The 22,471-nt window shown below is 40.8% G+C and overlaps 1 long non-coding RNA gene across 1 annotated transcript in view; it reads left to right on the top strand.

Annotated features, from left to right (window-relative positions):
* Nucleotides 1–17,973, top strand: part of LOC311085329 — a 29,014-nt gene extending 11,041 nt beyond the window's left edge. The window contains exons 4-7 of the long non-coding RNA XR_014606792.1: nt 8,155–8,202; nt 10,171–10,411; nt 16,007–16,168; nt 16,336–17,973. This is a non-coding gene — a long non-coding RNA (uncharacterized lncRNA). The remainder of the gene's footprint in view (nt 1–8,154; nt 8,203–10,170; nt 10,412–16,006; nt 16,169–16,335) is intronic.
* The last annotated feature ends 4,498 nt before the right edge of the window (nt 17,974–22,471 follow it).

Raw genomic sequence — 22,471 nt, forward strand, 5'->3', positions numbered from 1 at the left:
GCCGCTCATCAACATCAGAATATTGAGATGACCAATCAAATTAAAGTAGACAGGCTTTATGTTCACAGAAGCTGCTGAGCGCATGTTCTAGCCTTCAGTTAACGGTCATGAAGTGCAAGATCAAATATAGCTAAACTAAACATTTCATATTTGACAGCTATTTTAGGATAGAAATGATAAGTGACCATAACGAAAATACGATTACGAAAATAATCAAGAAAACTGATGTATATAAATATCAGTTGAGCCTATGTTTACTTTCTTCACTGACACAGACAAAAATCAAAAGAATATCAGAGAAAGCTCAGCTTTAGGAGGGGAAGAGATAGGGGTGTGCCATATCATACCGTCCACGATAATACCGGTATAAATTTTTACATGATAAAAAAGTGTCATATCGCGATATCACTGATATAGCGACGCAATGACGTATGGCACATTACGTTCCCTAGCACGCACAACAACACCAGTCTGAGCGTGAGAGCAGCAAGTCAGCCTCCAATGACAACCAAATCAATCATTTTAAAACTTTCTCCAAGACGCAATTTTACCAACCACGTGAGTGTTCAGCGGTGCCGCGTCTTCTCTCTCTCGCTCTCAAAATGGGTTGCACAAGTCAAGCGTCGATACCACACTCTTGTGTTTAGCAGTCAGGACATGACGGAATTGTCTTTTGTCACTTGCATCGTAACTAAAGTTTATCATTTTTTAAAGGGATAGTTCACTTTGAAATTATTTTTTGATATGTTTTAGCTTACCTCAAGGGCATCCAAGATGTAGGTGTCTTCGTTTCCGCAGTAGTTTCAATTTTGATATTTTTAGGTCAAACCATTCTTGTCTGTCAGTCATATAATGCAGGTCTGTGGTCACTGTCTCAAAACACAAGCACAGAGTCCAAATTAAAACAATTCCCCATCGTCCAAATGAAACAATTCCCCATCATAAGTACACATTGATGGCCTAAGACACGAAACGAGCGGTTTGTGTGAGAAAACGAACAGTATTTATATCGTTTTTAGCTCTTGAAAACAGCACACGTCCAAATGGTCTGACGGCGCGGGCGGGTATAGATGTATACATAGATGTCGCCTTGGCTACGGTTTCGTTCCAATGAACTGCAGTAGCGAAGGCGACATCTAGTGTATACATCTATACCCGCATAGATATATACACTAGATGTCGCTTTGCTACGGTTTCGTTCCAATGAACTGCAGTAACCAAGGCGACATCTAAGTATACATCTATACCCGCCCACGCCGTCAGACCATTTGGACGTGTGCTGTTTTCAAGAGCTAAAAACGATATAAATACTGTTCGTTTTCTCACACAAACCGCTCGTTTCGTGTCTTAGGCCATCAATGTGTACTTATGATGGGGAATTGTTTCATTTGGACGATGGGGAATTGTTTTAATTTGGACTCTGTGCTTGTGTTTTGAGACAGTGACCACAGACCTGCATTATATGACTGACAGACAAGAATGGTTTGACCTAAAAATATCAAAATTGAAACTACTGCGGAAACGAAGACACCTACATCTTGGATGCCCTTGAGGTAAGCTAAAACATATAAAAAATTAATTTCAAAGTGAACTATCCCTTTAAGTCTTATCAGTTTAAACATTTGCGATTTTAAACTATTCAGTACTCTCGCGCGCTCTCTGAGAGAATTTTTACCTTGCGTGCATACATACAGTAAAGCCATCTCACAAATCTCGCGAGTAAGAAAAGTTCTTTTTCGCGGATTATATCGCTTTAACGGGAAAAAAACACGCAAAATTGTGTAAAAATTCCGGTCATGGTTAGTATATAAACAGTCGGTTATGTCTGAAATAAGCATAAAACCCGTGTGACAGTGTGACAGACAGTATAATGAAAACAGTAATGGATCCGGGCACTAGCTCTAAAAGTGACAGCAGCCATATGTGTCTGTCATTAATGTTGACGTCAAAACAGCAAAAGATAGCTTTCATTGTAAGGAATCAGAATGAATAGCCTATGTATTTAATTTAGTCAGGACTCAGGACTATCAGTGTTATTTTATATACAAATTCAGTTTCTGTAGTTTCTGAATAGACCTACCCAAAAACGTTTCTCTTTATTTGTATCTTTATTACTTTGTATATATTTTCTATATCGTCATAAATATCATTATCGCAAATATTCTTGAAATATCGTGATATAATTTTGAGGCTATATCGCCCACCCCTAGGAAGAGACAGACCATAGTAAAGAGACTGAGAGAAAAAGAAAGTGATGGAGATGAAGAGAGAGCAGATATTGACAAACAATCTACTGCCCACTGACATGATTTTAAAGCTATTACTATTTAAAGCTATTACTAAGCTATTACATTGTTTAGCCTTCATATGTCTTGAAATGCACATATGTAAATCAGAGAAATCAAAATTTTCTCGGGGGAGCGATTCTATAACTCTACAGCCCTGGCCACAACGATCGAAAGTATAAACAAAACATTGTCAAAATTTGTCACATTAAATAGTTTATCTTTAAGAACAGCAGTTTCTACTGTGAGATTCACATCAACTCGAAGATAAAGTTCCTTCCCAAAGAGCAATATCGCATATTAATGTTGCTTAATATAATGTATATGTTTAAAAGTACAACTGTTTTTTTTTTACTAACTGTACTTGCTCAGGAAGCTGAAGAAGAGGCTGATTGAGATGCTTTGCTATCTTGTTAGTCAATAAAGAGAGAGATCTGTCTGATTTGCTTCCAATTTGACTTCTTTTTGTATTTTCTGCACCAAGTATTAAACTTTTATTGTCCATTTTTATTGTCTGCTCCTCCTTCTTGCATCAAGAATAAATAATTTGATAATTTTACTTTAGTTACATCTAAAAGTCATGCTGAGTAGAAATACATAATCATGTTTCTCTTGGTCCCTTCAAAGTTGCATTGGATTTTCTCCTCAGCGTAAAGGTTAAGAGGCCCATCTATCACTGGTTTACAAATGTTTGTAGAGTTAGTTACTAGAGTATATATATAGGCTTTAATCTGTATCTCGCATCTTCACGAAAGTCGTCGAGGCAGCCCTTGTGCCACTCCGGCAACACGGGGTTCGCATCCTGAGCTATCTCGACGACTGGCTGATCCTAGTTCACTCTCGAGACCAGGTTTGCGAACACAGGGACATGGTGCTCCGGCACGGCGCCCGTTTGGGCCTTCGGGTATGCTTGTATGCTTGGCTCTGCACTGTTTCTAGGCGTTGCTCAAGGACCAACACGTAGTAGTCCGTTCAGACAACACGGCGACAGTAGTGTATATCAACCAACAAGGTGGTCTACAATCCCGCCGTATGTCGCAACTCGCCCGCCATCTCCTCCTATGGAGTCAGAAGCCTCTGCAAATATGCGTTTCCCCCTGTGATCCTTCTTGCACAGGTCCTGTGCAAAATCAGGGAGGATGAATGAGCGCAGCTCGCACAAAGAAACTCCGTGAACAACACACTGCCTATAAAATCTTTTATATTTTTAACATATGATACTGTTAAGCAACCTCACGCGCCGAGTGCTGTTTCCCGAATACCTTCACGATTGAAAATATGACATTGATTTCATACAACAGTTCAATAAACAGTTAAAATTAAGTCACTTAGAGGAACCATTCCCCTTGGCAACAACTTCTCCCTTCTTATAACACCAGTGACATCCAGGTTCCCCATTAAATTGTTTTATATTTTGGACAGTGCCGTGAGCAACACACAGACAAGATTAAACACACGAACACTCAAGCTTTGTGCATTACTGATAGACATTCCTGCTCTAGCTGAATGCATTTATCGACAAATGGCATAAAATAATTCATTTTGGGCTTAGAAGCCCCAAACCACTAACCAGCCAGCAGCACATCTGCTTCTTATGTCTGGGGGAAGCCCGTCGATTGTGATTTGGATTGGCCAAATGTGGAAGGGAGACGCTTAAAAATGGGGATACCAACAACATTCCTTTTGGTTGCGCCTTATTGGCCCACCCGGACTTGGTTCTCCGAACTGGTGCTCATCGTGACAGACCCTTCCTAGCCAATCCCTCAGAGACGGGACACCCTCTGGCACCCACGTCCCGATCTGTGGAACCTGCATGTGTGGGTCCTGGACGGGACGCGTCAGGTTTGAGTACCCTACCACCTCAGGTGGTGGCTACCATCAATTCTGCTAGGGCCCTGTCCACGAGACACACCTATGACTGCATGTCTGCGCAGACTGCGTTGAAGTGGAACCTCTTCGTCTCTTGGTGTTCTCGCAGAGAAGACCCCAGAAAATGCACAGTCGGGTCTGTGCTCTCCTTCCTCAAGAACGGTTAGAACGAAGGCTGTCTCCTTCCACCCTGAAGGTTTACGTGGCTGCGATCTCTGCGCACCACGACCTTGTGGAGTCAAAAACGGTGGGACAGCATGACCCAGTCATCAGGTTCCTGAGGGGGGCGAGAAGACTAAGGGCCTGTCCCAATACCTCCCCTTACCCTAGATTTCTGCCCTAACCCTTGTTTTTGCATGTTCTCGTGTAGGGGTAGGGTGTCCCAATACTCTAAAGAGCAAGGGGGAGTGCTATTCTCCCCTTAAAATCAACCCTCAAAACATAGTGAGGTCCGATGCAGGCTTAAAACGAAGTGGAAGATGAAATTACCCAGGATACCTTGCGGACTCAGCAAGCCGGTAAATTTTTTTAAACAAGATGGCGGACACCGCTGGAAAGGAACAATTAAATTGTAGATATATTTTCGCAAATAAGCATGTTAAAATTTCTAAATATGTTGGAATATGTTAGTTTGATGCACATCCAAAGGACTGTTAAGTTTTGAACACTAATGTTAGAAAATATTTCACGAAGCTATCTATATGATGTTGATGATATCTGCCGAGTGCTTCGAGAGAGTCTGCCCATCAAATATACATCTGATCTGAGTAGTTCATCTAATTTTATTTTCGATTTTGGCTTCCAAGGATTATAAAAAGAAGATGTGAGGTAAAACTATTTAAAACTAGCCGCGTTCGTCTAGTGCTTCATCTTTTTCTTAACAGCACGCTGTCACTTTTCCCTAATGTTAAACCCAAACAACACTGAGCACAATCAGCGATTGTTGTCAAATGCAGTGTCTGCTGATTATAAATTGCGGGAGGTGTTTGATTGTAAAAAGAGCTATTATAAGTACAATGATCCGCGCAAGAGACGTACGTTGACCCTGTTCCCATGGCGGCGCGCGTTCGGAAACGGACTGCAACTAGACAAGCAAACTAAACTTTGGGTTTCATGTGCGCATCTAAACGATCAAATACAGACAAAAATATGGCTAAATGACCGGTTTGGAGATTCACTTTAACACAGTTTATGTCTTAAATGGGAGTTAGTTGTGGAATAGTTGGGAGAAAATGTGTATTATTAGATCTGCATTCGGTCTTAAAGTGGGAGCGTCTAAATTTTCTGAATGAAAATAGTAGTAATAGTAGACACGTCGACGCTGCGCGTGACGTAGTGAGGTTTGCCGCGCTAATTTGCATATAGTGGTGTCCCATTTCATAGGGAAAGATCTTCAACTCCACTTCCCTCGTTGAGGGGACTTTACTTTCGAGGGCACTCAAAACCAAGTGGAAGTTTTAAGGGGGGAGAAATGGGACTCTAGCTCTCCTCTTATACCCTCTTGGGACCTCGCAGTGGTCTTATCAGCCCTGCAGGGAGCTCCCTTTGAGCCATCGTGATCAGTGGAGCTTAAGTTCCTGTCTATGAAGACAGCGCTCCTGGTCGCTTTGGCCTCCATCAAGAGGGTAGGGGACCTGCAGGCATTTTCAGTTGAAAAAGCGTGCCTGGAATTCGGGCCGGCTAACTCTCACGTTATCTTGAGACCCCAGCCTGAATACATGCCCAAGGTTCCTACCACTCCTTTCAGGGATCAGGTGGTGAACATGCAAGCGCTGCCCTCGGAGGAGGCAGAACCAGCCTTGGCACTGCTCTGTCCAGTATGCGCCCTCTGTGCTTATGTAGACAGAACGCAGTGTTTCAGGACCTCAGACCAGCTCTTTGTCTGTTATGGTGGGAAGCTGAAGAGAAAGGCTCTCTCCAAGCAAAGGTTGTCTCACTGGATAGTGGACGCCATTTTATTGGCTTAGTAGTCAAGTCAAATCACCTTTATTAATATAGCGTTTGTTTTTACAATACAGATTGTATCAAAGCAGCTTCACAGTGTTGACATGAAAATAATACAACAGAGATTGTTTCTAGAAGAAATTTGTGATATGCGATGGCAGCCATATTGCGCCAGAATGCCCACCACACACCAGCTTACTGGTGGAGAGGAGACAGTGATGAAGCCAATCAGTGTATGAGGATGATTAGGAGCCATGATCGACAGGGGCCAAGGGGCAAATTTGGCCAGGATGCCGGGGTTACACCCCTACTCTTTTTCGAAGGACATCCCGGGATTTTTAATGACCACAGAGAGTCAGGACCTCGGTTTAACGTCTCATCCGAAGGATGGTGCTCTTTTGACAGTATAGTGTCACCGTCACTACACTGGGGCATTAGGACCTACACAGACCACAGGGTGAGCGCCCCCTACTGGCCTCGCTAACGCCTCTTCCAGCAGCAACCTGGTTTTTCTCAGGAGGTCTCCCATCCAGGTACTGACCAGGCTCAGCCCTGCTTAGCTTCAGTGGGCAACCAGTCTTGGGCTACAGGGTGATATGGCTGCTGGCAATTAGAAAACAATTGGAAGAAAAGATGTTAGATTCAACATTTAGAGCAACGTTGGATTACAAATGGACCAGGGCCAAAAGCTGTTCAAGATATATTTGATGGTGCCTTGTATAAAGCTGTAGATCCTCTAAATGATCCAGACCAGTTGAACCTTTCACTTACTTGGACTGTTGTTGGTATCCCCATTTTTAAAGCGTCTCACTTTCACATTTGGCCAATCCAAATCATAATCGACGGGCTTCCCCGTCATGAGAAGCAGATGTGCTGCTGGCTGGTTAGTGGTTTGGTGCATCTAAGCCCAAAATGAATTATTTTATGCAGCCATTTGTCGATAAATGCATTCAGCTGGAGCAGGAATGTCTAACAGTAATGCACAAAGCTTGAATGTTCATGTGTTTAATCTTGTCTGTGTGTTGCTCACTGCACTGTCCAAAATATAAAACAATTTAATGGGGAACATGGATGTCACTGGTGTTATAAGAAGGGAGAAGTTGTTGCCAAGGGGAATGGTTCCACTAAGGGACTTAATTTTAACTGTTTATTGAACTGTTGTATGAAATCAATGTCATATTTTCAATCGTGATGGTATTCGGGAAACAGCACTCGGCGCGTGAGGTTGCTTAACATTGTAACCGTCAGTAATACATTTACTATCCAACCACTATTGATCACAACTTACAATAAATGTAGTAAAATCAGAATTCTCTCGTTTAGTGATTCCTTAGTTAGTTTTGTTGTTGTTGTCATTGACGTTTTAATCAGGCTACTTGTCAGGTCGGGCAAGTAAAATTCTCTTTTACTTGTCCTTCAAAAGATCCACTTGTCCCGGACAAGCGTTAATGTCGAGCCCTGGGTAAAGGTAGAAGTGCTGATAGTGATAAAGGTCTGGGCCCGTTTTTATCAAGCCTCTGAGAATTACTCGCAAGAACACTGCTAAGAATTAACTGAAGAGTAAAACATTGCGCGATTCATGTGTCTGCAAACTAAAATACAGTCTTCATGATTTGGTTTCTCTTCACATACAAATCAGTAATATGTTAGCGAACTACTTTGTTGTTAGAAAATCAAACTATATTTAGATTCATATAGACAAATTACAATGGTTGATAAAGATGGGTGTCATAGTGTCTGTCTTTATATTATTACTATGTTTTCTGTGTCATTTGAGAAATAATAGACATTTTAAAGCATTTTAATAGTCTTTCAGCAGATATTCTGACTCAAACAATCTGTTTCTAGCAGCAAATACTTATAATAAAGTGAGATGATCTGCTGATCCTGAATGGCATGTTGAATGAGTATTGATAGTCTATGGCTCATCACTATAATCAGAGCAGCTGAAAAGCCTCTTTATTTCATGTCAATAGATCCTGTTTTCTCCTCATTCATTATGCTGATGTCTTCAGATCTGTAAATTGACACATTAAGCTCATTTTATTGTCCACAGATTTGAGCAAACGACACGATCAGCTATTGTGACATCTGCAGGATATAGGCAAGTTTTATAATGGCTTTTATTTCAATAATCTGTGATGAACCATGTTTCATATTTCTATTATATTTGCAAATCTGCAAATATGTTTTTATATGGTTTAATCTTTTTTTTTTTTTATTCTTAATTTTTAAATTTTAAATTACGGAGCCCCTGAGGGGACCTTTGCAAAAAAAAATAATAATACGGACTTTTGCGTGCGCACGCGTTACAATTTCCGGTTTGGATGATGTATATATAATTTATGTATGTATTACATTGCCAACATGGGGAAACAAAATATTAACATAAAGTACAAAATATTAAAGGGATAGTTAACAAGAAAGTGAAAATATTGTATACAACCATTACAACCATTGTATGAAAAATATGAAAGCAAATGATGACAAAGAAAGCTGATGATTGTTCAATGAACATTCTGCAAAAGATTTTTGTGTTCATCGAAGAAAGTCTGAAAAAGACAGTAGCCTATGTTTTAAATTTATATAAAATATTAAATATTAAATAAATTTTAGATAAAGGTTTGAATTTTTTTATCCAGACTGCAATTAGTAGTGTAATTGAATCAGTGTATCTTTCGTTTTTTTATTTAATATTTAAAGTAGAAAATTTAAAAAAAGAGTTCCTTTTTCGTTTTATAAACAATATTTCTAAAACGTTTTTCATTCTGAGGTAGAAAATTAAATAAACAGCTTGAATTGTTCGATTTCTAGTCAAGTCGCCTTCATTTATATAGCGCTTTTAACAATATGGTTGCAAGCAGATTTTGCATAGATAATAGGAAATTACTGTAACAGATTGTTTATAGGCTTTACAACAGCTCTTGGATAAAGTTCTGCACGTCCGCATCATGTTGTTTTCTTTCTTTTTCAAAGGCATGACATTTTGTAGTCATTCTGAATGTACACAAATAAAAATATACATTTTTCTGTGTCGAATGACAGAGTATGAAACAATAAAGTATTAAGTTATTTCCCCAACTGAGGAACAAATCCAAGTGATGGCGCCGGCGCATCGCGCTTTAACAACATCGGTTCACTTCTGGCATTAACTTGACATCGCAGCCGGTTCATTATTAAATTATTATTAACAGTGTTCAGTATTAAACTTTGAACGAAAGATGCGCGAACCCAACTTTGCGGTAGCCTATATTTTCAGTTTCGATTCAAATAAATTTGTTTAGGCTTGGCATTTAAAATAGGCTAAAGGTTGTTTGTAATAAAAGGCACAATGGGCTATTTTTATAGGCTACTATGTATTTTTTTTTTAATTATTGTAAGTGGTTACTTATTTTTCATTGACTATTTTATTCTGCAGTGCGGAACTGAGGAAGAGCTGATGACGGAACAAGATAAATAGCAATCTTGTGAACTTCTTAAAAAAAAAAAATTCCTTCATCTCAGTAGCAGAAGATTATTACTTGTTTATTTTTATTTTTTTATCAATACACATACAAAGTTTATTAAAAGTTAATACAAATATTTGAATTATGACTAAAATATGTCTCTAAGTCTTGTCTTTAGTAGCACCTTGCTTGCTAAAAAAGACACTTCAAAACAACAACAAAATTTAGCCTTTGAGTAAATGTGCTGATTTTAATGTATTTTATAATGTTTATTATGTTTACAAAACATGTCAGAAAAGTTGTGATGGGGTAGTGGGCCTTTATCTTATATTATATCTTATCTTATATATGTCTTTATATTGAAGTCCTAATTTAAAATAGATTTCGATTAATTCATGTGCATCCACATCCATGCTCTTGTTTTCTTATATAGATGGCAGTGACGCAAATTGAACACAAACCGGAAATTGTAACGCATGAGTTTCTCGTGCGCACGCAATAGTTTCCGTATTATTTTTTTTTTTTTTTTGCAAAGGTCCCCTCAGGGGCTCCGTAATAAATACTTAAAGTGGATGGACTATTTTTTTTTTTTTACTCAGTAAGTGATTTCTTCTTGATTTTGTCAGATCTTCTCCTCCTCCTTCAGTAAAGCTCCTCCTCCTTCAGTGAAGCTCCTCCTCCTTCAGTGAAGCTCCTCCCACTGCAATTCACCACTAAATGCTGGAATATTCCCATCAGCTACAAGTGAAGACGAGCATCAAACCATCAGGAAGAGCTGAAATCTGCAAAGACAGAGTTTATTGAAGGACAGTGAGAACATGAGAGATCCAGAACACTGCAGAATGAAACACACTGAAGAACAAAGAGGTTGGTGTTTATTCCTGATTCTTCATTAGTGAGGCTGAAGAACATTAAGGTTATAAAGCAGTTCATCAGATTTAGCTCTGTTATAGTAGGAAAAATCTAGTTGTGAATTATAATTAAAGCAGCAAATAATATGAACCGGGTGCAAAAAAATTTTTTAACAAGGATGTTTGTTATCTGTAAGTCAATATAAGTATTTTCTGAGCATTTTTTTTTCTGTTTATTTTACATCTGGTTCACAATTACTGCAACCATGTTATCATAATTATGGATATGTCTTAATACAGTTTTTGCACATTCCAAAATATTGTTATTATCTTGCTAAAACGCCAGCATTTAAACACAATGATCAAATAAATAGACTTTGCTACACGTGGTGTAGTTTGTGTAAAAACAGGGAGTGTTAAACTTATAGCATTATTGCGTATTTTTAAAATCTTAATATTTTAGGTAGTTGCATAGTTTATCAAATATTTAATAGTTCTCACTTCAAAAATGTGATTTACTCAGAGCCCCTAAAGGGACATGGTGATGGAAAAACTATATGTCATTGTTTTTGCGTTCTTTAGGGTTGCAAATGAACAAAGACGTTTGCTTTCCTGCTCCAACCCCCTCTTTCTTACCACAAGGGCCATTAGTGATCCGTAAAGAAGTGCTGATAGTGATAAAGGTCTGTCGGCCAAGATGTGTGTGTACATCTGAGGTTTGCTAAATGTCACACCTTCAGTACGATGTGGGAAAGCTGTAATCTGCTGATTGGTCAGTTTAAATGTCTCACATTTGGTTTCAATCACATGTTCAAAAGGATTAAAGAAGATTGTGAGGCTTTGTCTACAGCTGGGGCCTGTTCTTCATACGTTGTTTAAAACATCTGAGATCAAATGACACATCCAAGATGATATCATCGTGCTAATCATGATCTGATTAGGTTCTTCGAACACACTTGCCGGATATGATTAGTATCGCTGGATTGAGTTATCTGAGATAATTGCGCGTTCATGCGCTGGTTAAAAGGGGATATGTATGGATCGTAGAAACATTGATCAGCAACGCTGCTATTGGCTGCTCAGCGTGGCCGAAGAGCGCGCTCAGTTTTTCTCCTCAGCAGAGCAAGAACTAATAGTCGAAGTTTATTCTGAATTTTAATGTTTAATCAAAACGCCAGGGAACACCTCAAAGTCTGCAAAAGCCAGGAGAGAGGGCTGGCAAAAAGTAGCAGACAATTTAAATCCGTTAGAAGTGGCCATGTTAGATGTTTCTATCACTTATTAGCCTATATTTTTGTATTTTAATAATTGCATAATTACTTTGTTCATTGTAATGTCAGAGTCACCACACTAGAACATGGGAACAAATAAAAGTGAAGTACAAAAATATTCTACATAATGGTACTTTTTAGTTATATTATAGTCTCTTTTATAAAAGGCACTGTTAAATAAATGATGTTCTGTTTATAAAAGCAACCAAGAAAAAGGCTGAAAAAAAAGAAGATCTTAGTAGCCTACACTGTAAAATAATTTTTGCTGCATTAAATTAAGGCCGTATAGTCATTTCAACTTTTCAGACACTGAAATCTTCCCTTTAGCCAAAGTTCATTTCATTGTGTGTCCTTTTCCTGGCTATGCTGCATTGTAACTGGTTTGGGTCAGGGAATGGGGTCATAAAACACCTGTCTGCAGGCAGGAACATGTCATAATCACCTATGAAAAAATGCAGTTCTGTTAGGATCAGCATAAGTGTGTGTAATACAGTGAGCTTGATATTTAATTGTGGAACTTTCCTTACCACTTTCAAATAATGTGCATAAATGTGAATCTCTGAAAATCCTTAAGTCATGCACAGATCCTGGCCATTTTGCGTTCACATTTGTGAAATGGAAGATTTTAGTCAACTGCCTTTTGTTTGTTTGATATAATATTACTAATCTGGAATATTAAGAATCACAATAGTAACTGGGCAGCACATTTACATTGTGAACCCCCTTTCTGTTCACATAATCCCCTTCATTGAGGCCTTGATGGCAGTCTATGGTCAGCCTATAGTCTATGGTACCAATCACGTTAGTGAAGCCTGAGTGACACATACCGGCATGGTCATGATTGCATGATCTTCATAAAAATTATGATAGCCTAGAAAAAAAAACTGCTTTAAAAAAAACTGCTTTACAGCATTGGGTCTTAACCCATTTAATCCCAAATTTTTCTCAGACACAAAAATATCCAAATCATGTGTCATTAGTATCCCTTTGAAACAATCAATCATATTTTTTTTTAATTTTCATGGAAAAGTGTGTGAAAAAGTGTGTTTTATGATCGGTCACAATTGTGACCGGTGGGATACTGTGTTGTATCAACCATTGGACAGACTGAATATAGGTCTATTTGACCTGTGCAGTGTGTTTGTGTGTGTGTGTGTGTGTGTGTGTGTGTGTGTGTGTGTTTGTGTGTGTGTGTTTGTGTGTGTGTGTGTTTGTGTGTGTGTGTGTTTGTGTGTGTGTGTGTTTGTTTGTGTTTGTGTGTGTTTGTGTTTGTGTGTGTGTGTGTGTATAAGAGTGTATAAAATCCTTATAAAATCCTTAAGATACTATCTTGAGGCCACGGGATAGTATCTTGAGGCCACTGGATAGTATCTAGAGGCCACGGGATACTATCTAGAGGCCACGGGATACTGTCTCGAGGCCACGGGATACTGTCTCGAGGCCACGGGATACTGTCTGGAGGCCACGGGATAGTGTCTGGAGGCCACGGGATAGTGTCTGGAGGCCACGGGATAGTGTCTGGAGGCCTCGGGATAGTGTCTGGAGGCCACGGGATAGTGTCTGGAGGACACGGGATAGTGTCTGGAGGCCACGGGATAGTGTATGGAGGCCACGGGATAGTGTCTGGAGGACACGGGATAGTGTCTGGAAGCCTGGGGATAGTGTTTTGAGGCCACAGTATAGTTGCTCGAGGCCACGGGATAGTGTCTCGAGGCCACGGGATAGTGTCTCGAGGTCACGGGATAGTGTCTCGAGGCCACGGGATAGTGTCACAAGGCCACGGGATAGTGTCTAGAGGCCACGGGATAGTGTCTGGAAGCCTGGGGATAGTGTTTTGAGGCCACAGTATAGTTGCTCGAGGCCACGGGATAGTGTCTCGAGGCCACGGGATAGTCTCTGGAGGCCACGGGATAGTGTCTCGAGGTCACGGGATAGTGTCTCGAGGCCACGGGATAGTGTCTCGAGGTCACGGGATAGTGTCTCGAGGCCACGGGATAGTGTCACAAGGCCACGGGATAGTGTCTAGAGGCCACGGGATACTGTCTTGAGGCCACGGGATAGTGTCTGGAGGCCTCGGAATAGTGTCTGGAGGCCTCGGGATAGTGTCTGGAGGCCACGGTATAGTGTCTGGAGGCCACGGGATAGTGTCTCGAGGTCACGGGATAGTGTCTGGAGGTCACGGGATAGTGTCTCGAGGTCACGGGATAGTGTCTCGAGGCCACGGGATAGTGTCACGAGGCCACGGGATACTTTCTAGAGGCCACGGGATACTGTCTTGAGGCCACGGGATAGTGTCTGGAGGCCTCGGGATAGTGTCTGGAGGCCACGGGATAGTGTCTGGAGGTCTCGGGATAGTGTCTCGAGGCCACGGGATAGTCTCTCGAGGCCACGGGATAGTCTCTCGAGGCCACGGGATAGTCTCTCGAGGCCACGGGATAGTGTCTCCAGGCCACGGGATAGTGTCTCCAGGCCACGGGATAGTGTCTCGAGGCCACGGGATAGTGTCTCGAGGCCTCGGGATAGTGTCTGGAGGTCACGGGATAGTGTCTGGAGGCCACGGGATAGTGTCTGGAGGCCACGGGATAGTGTCTCGAGGCCACGGGATAGTGTCTCGAGGCCACGGGATAGTGTCTGGAGGCCACGGGATAGTGTCTGGAGGCCACGGGATAGTGTCTGGAGGCCACGGGATAGTGTCTCGAGGCCACGGGATAATGTCTGGAGGCCACGGGATAGTGTCTCGAGGTCACGGGATAGTGTCTCGAGGCCACGGGATAGTGTCTCGAGGCCACGGGATAGTGTCTTGGCAATTTAGGACATTTTGATGGGGGGTTTTTTTTTCAGCTTTTCTTCCTAGACCACTTGTGCGTGCGTGTGTGTGTATGTGTGTGTGTGTGTCTGTGTGTAAAATTAGGTAGAAAGTTAGGTAGCAGCAGAAAGTAAGGTAGAATAGTTAGCCTATGTGTATTAGCATGTAGATACAATGGGTTATCCCACCGGTCACTATTGTTGCCGTTGACATGTTTGTGAGTTCTATGACCACATTAAACAAAGTTGAGTAATTGTAAATGCATATATCAATACTAGACACCTTAAACATGATGTGTACCAAAAATCTATGTCTTATCTTTATGTTAACATACTTTATTAAAGGTGAACTAAGTAACTTTTTTTACCTTAACTGAACTGCTTTGGAGTCATTGGAATGGTTATATTACTTATTTCGGGTTGAATGGTGGTCGTTTCGCACCCCACTGGTGCCCGTGAGCGGAAAATACGCACTTGCAACTTTGAGTCAGCGGGCCGCCGGCCGCCGCGTCAGGAAGTCTCGCGATGTAAACAATTACTTTACGGCCAAAAGAAATCTGCTAAAATGCTGTCATTATTGCGCTCCCTCACGCTGTCCGAACCCGAATGAAGAAGACGTTTTAAAGAATGTCCCATCTGCTTTGATGTCGTTGATCTACTAGCCTCTGGTGTCTGAGAATCGCCAACAAGTTTTTACAACAGTGTTGTCAAATATCTATTCCGAAGCTGTGGGGGGAGCTCTAGAGAGAACCCTGCGAGCAAAAAGCGAGAATACAGCGAAGAAATCCCGTAGCTACTGAGTGCTGCTTTAAGTGGCTCGGAAATGCCCCAAAAACAAACCTAAAACTGTTTTTTAAGCCTAAAAGCGGCAGGTAAACTCCGAATGACACGACAGACAGCACTTTCCATCAAGTTCTCCGCATCTCCAATAGTGTAAAGAAAAGAGCCACTCGCAGATAATCTTAGGGCAATGCAAACAGTTTGTGCTGTAGTTAAAGCCCGACTCCGACAAGTCAAAAATAACAAATTAATAATGTAAACGACAAACTCACGAGTCACGAGAAAAATGATATATCTCAGAAAGTGCACTATCGCGCTGCGCTGGACTTCCCGTATCAGCTCCGCTTATGAAGCCGCAGTCTAATCCTGTTTACATGAAATAAGCTCCAGGTTTTAAGATGCGTTTTGGTCAGTTGGATCACTATCCATCTCTATTATCCACTTTTGTTCTGTTTCTTTGAGGGGACGGTCTATGGGCAGGTAAATGTACGAGCTTTCAATATAAAGGGTGTTATAATGTTTACGCATTTGTGTCTGTTTGAACACACTCGACCACATGAGTGTCTACACTACCAAAGCAATCCGCTTGAACGTGTTTTCGACTACCTCTGGAAGTGGTCAAAAGTGGACAAGCTCAAATTGTTTTAGACCCTGTTTACACCAGTGTTTAGCACGTCCACTTGTGATCTAGTGTTTTTCACTGCATAATTTTTCTTTTATTGATTTACTGAGCACTTATTTAACTTTAATTTCAGGCCTGATGGATGAGAATGAAGAAGTGAATGAAGAGGAAAAACATCAAAGATCTCAGAAATCTTTCACTTGCACTCAGTGTGGAAAGAGTTTCACATACAAACATAGTCTGAAGGTTCACATGAGGATCCACACTGGAGAGAAACCGTTCTCATGTGATCAGTGTGGGAAGAGTTTCACACGTAATGGAAACCTTAAGACACACATGATCATCCACACTGGAGAGAAACCGTTCTCATGTGATCAGTGTGGGAAGAGTTTTAGACATCAAGGACACCTTCAGGAACACATGAAGATCCACACTGGAGAGAAACCGTTCACATGTGATCAGTGTGGGAAGAGTTTTACACAACAAGGACACCTTCAGGAACACATGAAGATCCACACTGGAGAGAAACCGTTCACATGTGATCAGTGTGGGAAGAGTTTTAGACATCAAGGACACCTTCAGGAACACATGAACATCCACACTGGAGAGAAACTGCACGAATGTGATCAATGTGGCAAAACATTTTTGAGGGCTTCAGCCCTGAGGAGACACATGACAGTTCATTCACAGGAGAAACCACATTCATGTTCTGTGTGTGGAAAGAGTTTTTCACTTCTGCAGAGTTTAAAAGAACATCAGAAAATACACACTGGTGTAAGAAATCACATGTGCTTTGAGTGTGAGAAGACTTTTATCACAGCTAAAGAGTTGAAACAGCACCAGAGAATTCACACTGGAGAGAAACCTTACAAGTGTTCACACTGCGACAAGAGATTCAGTGACTCAGGAACCCTGAAAAAACACGAGAGGATCCACACTGGAGAGAAACCTTACAAGTGTTCACACTGCGACAAGAGATTCAGTGAGTCAGGATCCCTAACAAAACATGAGAGGATCCACACTGGAGAGAAACCGTATCACTGCACTGCATGTGGGAAGAGCTTCACTCGTTCATCTGCTCTACACAGACATACAAAAACTCACATTAAGTAGCTTATCTTCAGTTCACTTTCAAGTGCGATGCCACCTCTCTTTCCTATTAGCTTGTCTTAACCAGAAAATAAAGAAAAGGATATCTAAAGCCTGGAACACACCAAGCCGACGGTCGGCTGTCGGGCAGTTTTTGTGCGTCGACCGACTAAGTTTCCTCGGTATGTAAATTGGCTGAAATTGGTCTTCGTCTGCTTTTTTTCGGCCGATTCGACTTATTGAATCGGCGTCGGGCCGTCAGTGAAAAAGAGAACTCTGATTGGCTGTTCAGCTTAGTGAACGAGTCGGTGCACGAGAATAATAGCAAAACAGCGAGCAAAGTCAAAACGGTACAGATAGAAGACCGTTCTAATGTTATGTCATCTTACCTGAGTGTTCTGAAAGATTATGTGTATTTTCAGTTAACTTTAGTAAGATGCATTTACATGGTTACTGTGCATTAGATTTAATCAACTCTGTCTGTGTCTGCAAAGGTGTGTGCCAAATGCCCCATACAGATGAATGCCCCATTCAGATGTATGGCCCATAGAAACTGATTGGTGTGAATGAATAAAAAGAATCAGCATTGCTCAGAGTGGATTAGCAAGTTAGACCGATCTCCTGTGGGAGGTCCTAACAGGTTTCTATTGTTTGTAGCCCATAGGCTGTCTCTTCATGTATAAAGTTCTGTCTCAAGACACAGAACTTTGGGTTAAGATTGTTGAAGGGCGACATGCTAACATCGCTGCTGACGGACTGCTACACGACAAACCTTCAATAAATTCTTCTCCCCACAAGAACTCTGGTCAAGCTTACTTATTTGATGTATTGGAGAAATCTAATACATTGGCGAGCCACCCAAAACACTGCTCGGCCAAATACACCAAAATCTAACAGTTCCTTGGCAAATATTTCAATATTAACACGAGAGGAGTGGAATAAAGAAAGTGTTTAGCAGGATTGATATTCAAAACGGTAAGCACGCACTGCTTTGTTTTACGGTTTGTGTATCTGCAGCGTCAGGGACGTGCACAGGAGGGGCAGTTGCTCTGACCTAAAAAAAAGTTGCTCTGACCTTTAATTGTCTTGCTACACTGCAACATAATAAAATGGTTCTCACACTCCAGTAATATTTCTGTGAAGTGAATTAATCTTGCACTTGTTCATAGTTTTTGTATTATGTCTGAATATATTCAGTTGAATTTTGCCCATACAAATTGCCTTATCTGACCGTGTTTATGTCCAAACTCAATGCCTCTTATGGTCTTGTTATTATTTATAAAGATTGCAAAATGTCAGAGATGACAGGTTTATGATATACAACTTTGTAAACAGTATACAAAATGTATTAACAATATGTTAAATGTCACTAAAATACACATGAGAAAAAGAGTTCCTCATATTATTGTTTATTGGTTTTTTTTTTGTTGTTTTTTTTTATTTGAAAAGAAATAATCTGGATTGAATTGACAGATGGGGAAAAACTCACTTCTAATAAAAATAAAATAAAATAAACGCTTACATTTCAGGAAAAAATACAATCCTTTTTTTACCTTTTGGCTTCCCGTACATTCAGTTGTGCTTCTTGGTCGTATTCAGTTCTGATGGTACGTATGGTAACTGGGCAACTACGCATGATTTGTAGTATGATTGCGTAAAGGGAACAGGAATTCCGGTAGAGAACAGAATCGACCGCTACACCGGTCGCGTGCAGCGCTGCAGCCACGTAAACAGAGTTTGCCCTTCCCCTACTGACTTTCACTTTCGGTGCCCGAATGGAAGTGAATGAGGCTTTGCGATTTTCTTTTTTTTTTATCTAGGCCTACGTGAAATTCTGCATCCATTGTACAATTTATTTATTTATTTATTTATTTTTCCCCTTGGACGGGCAACCTGAGCAACCCCCCTGTGCACGTCCCTCTGCAGCGTCGGTTTCCCTTTTTGAATGATGAATATAGATGAATATATCTGCAGAAATAGACAGTTGTCTCATTTACACGCAGGCGCAGAATGCGCATGCTAGCTGACAATCGGCTGTAGTTCTCTCGGTGTGTTCAAGTGCAGCTTTTTACCCCGACGCGAGGCGACAACACACTCGGCTTTCATCAGCGCTAGTTCGTCGGTGTCAGCTTGGTGTGTTCCAGACTTAAGAGTCAAATCACTTGCCAGAAGGCTGTGTGGGCTGGTCACATAGACGAAACTGGGAATGGTCACAGCACTTGTATATTGTTGTCCTATTGTTGGTTTAATACTTGATATTGCGACAGAAACTTTTAACTCTCTCTTTTCCAGCACTTAAGACTAGGGCTGTAGTCAAGACCACCTTTGTCGAGTCCAAGACAAGTCCAAGACCAGGACTAGTCGAGTCCAAGTCAAGACCGAGTCCAAAGAGGTTCGAGTCCGAGTCAAGACCGAGTCCAAAAAGGTTCGAGTCCGAGTCAAGACCGAGTCCAGGACAGGGAAAAAAAAGTCTGCTAAAAAATATAGGCTAGCCTATAGAAATTAAATAATTATGTAATAATGAATAATTTTAATTTTATTTAAAATAATTGACTAATTCAAAGAACAACAACAAAATTATAATTATACAGGCCTAAAGGAGCACTACACATTCGTTTCGACTGTCTGATCAGCCTTACATTCTGTTCCTGTCAATCATACACGCGTTGTCAACCAATTAAACTGCATGAGGGAGGACCGACCGAGACAACTCACAGACACACACACACACACACACAAGAGATGCGGATAAACCGCGGATCGGGCGGATGACGTGACGAAAAATAATATTTTAATTAAATTCGGGCGGGTGGCGGCTGAAGCAATCAAATGAAAAAAGTTAGCCAATAAGCAAACCTGCAAGTTATGAGCTGGGTTATTTTGTTTCGATATTAGCTATATTTTAAAACAGCCAGTCATTGCGCCTACCACTCGTGGAGGCAAAGACAGAAAGGTAAGAAAAAAAGTCGGAAAACTTTGCCCATTAATTAGATGTGCAAGGCAAGCAGGCTAGTTTTCGGGGTGTTATGAACAATTAAAAATATGAATATTCACGTTGCACTAGCGGTGGACTTTCAGCGAGTTTATTTAAACATTTATTTTTTAAAGAGCCGTTTGTGAGTCAAAAGAGCCGGCTCTTTCAGTGAGCTGAGTGAAACGAGCCGGCTCACGAAAAAGAGCCGAAATGCCCATAGTTATTAGGTGGCCAGTGTTTCACTTTCCCTCCAATAATACAATTATTTTAATATCGCGGCGACGTATGTGTGATTACTGGGAACATCATAAAGAAACCTGGACTCGGTCGAGACCAAAAGCCATATTTGGCAAGACCAGTGGCCGAGACCGAGACAAGTCCGAGTCCGAATACCAGCGAGTCCGAGACAAGTCCGAGACCATAGAAAAGCGGTCTCGAGTCCGGACTCGAGTCCAAGACCGGACTCGAGTACTACAGCCCTGCTTAAGACACAGTTGCTCCGTTGCGCTTTAAGAAGATTAAAGAAAATAGTCCAACGCCGTGGTACAACGAGCACACTCGGGCCCTTAAGAGAACAGCCTGAAAAATGGAGCTAAAGAAAACAAAACTAGAGTTATTTCGCATTTCATGGAAAGAGAGTTCAATTGCTTACAGAGAGGCTTTAAAAGCTGCTAGATCTGCTTATTTGTCAAACCTATTAGAAGGAAATAAACAAAACCCTAGGTATTTATTTATAATAGTGGCTAAACTAACGAAAAAATTTTCTTTTCCAAGCAACACAGCAGTAATGACTTTATGAACTTCTTTACTAACAAGATTAATAATATCAGGGAGAAAATTATAACTATGCAACCGTCTACTACAGTATCGCATCAGGCAGTGCATTGTAGTCTCCCTGAGGAAAAATTTGATTCATTCGTTGCTATAGGAGAGGAAGAATTTACTAAACTCATTAAATCATCTAAACCTACAACATGTATGTTAGACCCTATACTGACTAAGCTACTGAAAGAGATGCTTCCAGAGGTCATAGATCCTCTTCTTAATACCATTAATTCATCTTTGTCATTAGGATACGTACCAAAAACATTAAAGCTGGCTATGATTAAACCGCTCGTTAAACCACAACTTGATCCTACAGAATTAGTCAATTATCTCAAAGATACTAGAAAAGGCAGTATCTTCACAACTATGTTCCTTTTTAGAAAGAAATGATATCTGCGAGGATTTCCAGTCCGGATTTAGACTGTACCATAGTACTGAGACAGCTCTCATTAGAGTCACAAATGATTTGCTCTTATCATCCGATCGTGGTTGTATCTCGCTATTAGTGTTACTCGATCTTAGTGCTGCATTTGACACCATTGACCACAACATTCTTTTAAATAGACTTGAAAATTATGTTGGCATTAGTGGAATTGCATTAGCATGGTTTAAATCATACTTATCTGACCGTTATCAGTTTGTAGCAGTAAATGAAGAGATGTCTCATCGATCACAAGTTCAGTATGGCGTACCACAAGGCTCAGTACTAGGACCGCTGCTGTTCACTCTGTACATGCTACACACACTCACTCACACACACACACACACACACACACACACACACACACACACTCTGTACATGCTACCCTTGGAAGATATCATTAGGAAGCATGGAATTAGCTTTCACTGTTATGCTGATGATACTCAGCTGTATATTTCTTCACACCCTCACGAAACTTACCAATTCATAAAATTAACGGAAATGCATAGCTGATATAAAAAACTGGATGACTAGCAACGTCCTACTACTAAATTCAGTAGAAGAAGAAGACTTTTATTACAGCTGAAGTTTTGAAAAAGCACCAGTGTGAATTCTCTGGTGCTTTTTCAAAACTTCAGCTGTAATAAAAGTGGAGTCACTGGAGAGAAACCTTACAAGTGTTCACACTGCGACAAGAGATTCAGTGAGTCAGGATCCCTGAAAACACACGAGAGGATCCACACTGGAGAGAAACCGTATCACTGCACTGCATGTGGGAAGAGCTTCACTCAATCATCTGCTCTACACAGTCATACAATACCTACAGATTTTTCAATAACTGTTCTGTCTGTAAAAAAAAAAAGTTTAAAAGTTTCGCCTCACAAAACAAGCTACTCATGCGGAGTAAAAAATGTCCAAAATTGATGTAACCCTTGATGAAAATAACATACAACATTTATTTCCATCATAAGGTGCATCAATTTTTGGTCAAGATCTTGTATTTACAATGCAAGAGTCCAGCACTCTGTAAAGTCTCCTCCAGCACATGGCAATGACTCTCAATGTGTTTAAGGTCTGAACTCAGAGGTGAAAATTATTTTTCATGCTCCCTCCCAACCATTCTTTCACAATCTGAGCCTGATTAATCTTGACATTATCATCCTGGAATATGGCCATGATGTTTCTTCCTACATGGTTGTTTAAGAAATAAAAAGCTACACACTCCATCAGTTAGGGTTAGAAGAACTGCTGCCAAACATATAAATGCTAGAAACATAATAATCACTGCG

The sequence above is a fragment of the Abramis brama genome, assembly GCF_963993115.1.
Source record: "Abramis brama genome assembly, chromosome: 6".
Lineage (NCBI taxonomy): Eukaryota > Metazoa > Chordata > Actinopteri > Cypriniformes > Leuciscidae > Abramis > Abramis brama.